This window comes from Nicotiana attenuata, chromosome 1 (genome assembly GCF_001879085.1).
Source record: "Nicotiana attenuata strain UT chromosome 1, NIATTr2, whole genome shotgun sequence".
In the NCBI taxonomy this organism is placed as follows: Eukaryota; Viridiplantae; Streptophyta; class Magnoliopsida; order Solanales; family Solanaceae; genus Nicotiana; species Nicotiana attenuata.
Window position 1 is genome coordinate 38,721,369 of NC_031989.1, and position 973 is coordinate 38,722,341.

A 973-nucleotide genomic window follows, 5' to 3' on the forward strand; every position below is an offset into this window, starting at 1 on the left:
GATCCCGACTTAATTCCTTGGGCTTTTACTCAGACTTCAAAGCTACAAATCACTTGAATTCATTCCATAACATCTATATAGCTCGGAATCACTCCTACAAGGCATAAAACACACCGTTAGTGCAAAACACTAGTGATTAAAGCTCAAACTCAATTAAAGTGCAGTAAATTTGAGTGTAATAAGTGACTAAAATACGTAATTATAGCCTATCATCACTGACATTGTTTTCTTGTATGCTAGGTCAGTCAGTTTCAACTTGGATAAATTATCCTACATTTCCAAGAAGGTTATATCTTGGAATGATACGTCAATTTGGAAATTTGTTTTCATAAAAATATTGAGCGAGTTATTTTAGATATTTAATTTGGTTTGTCAAAAATGCTCCAACAAAAACATTTTTTACCAAAAGAAGAAAAATGACTTCTCATTCTTATGGATGGAACTCATTTTTTTCCTTTTTTTTACAACCATCTTAATTTTTAACTTTATATTAATGCTCCAACGAACACTTGGACATTCACTAACACTCAAAAATTTCATCAAACACTCTCCCATTATTAATATTACTTCATATTTTTTTCAAAAGATAATTTTCAAATTCTAGAATTTTTAGAAGAATATATTCTCTTATGGAAAATGATTTCGATTATATCAAACACAGTTGATATCCATCTTTAACGTTTTTCCTCCTCCTGACGAAACATAATTAACTACACTACTTAAGTCTCAAGATCTCTAGCTACGCATTCGCCAGCAATTTGCATAAACTGAGAAATTTTGCATGAAACATCTTCATGCAAATGATGAGGAAGAAGAAGAAGAAAGGAAAATATGTGTGTGTCTATATATATATATATATAGATATTTTTTTTTTTGTTAACAATACATATTTTGTCGGCTATTATTTTTAGAAATTGTAAAAAATATATATATATATATATATATATATATATATATATATATATTTTTTTTT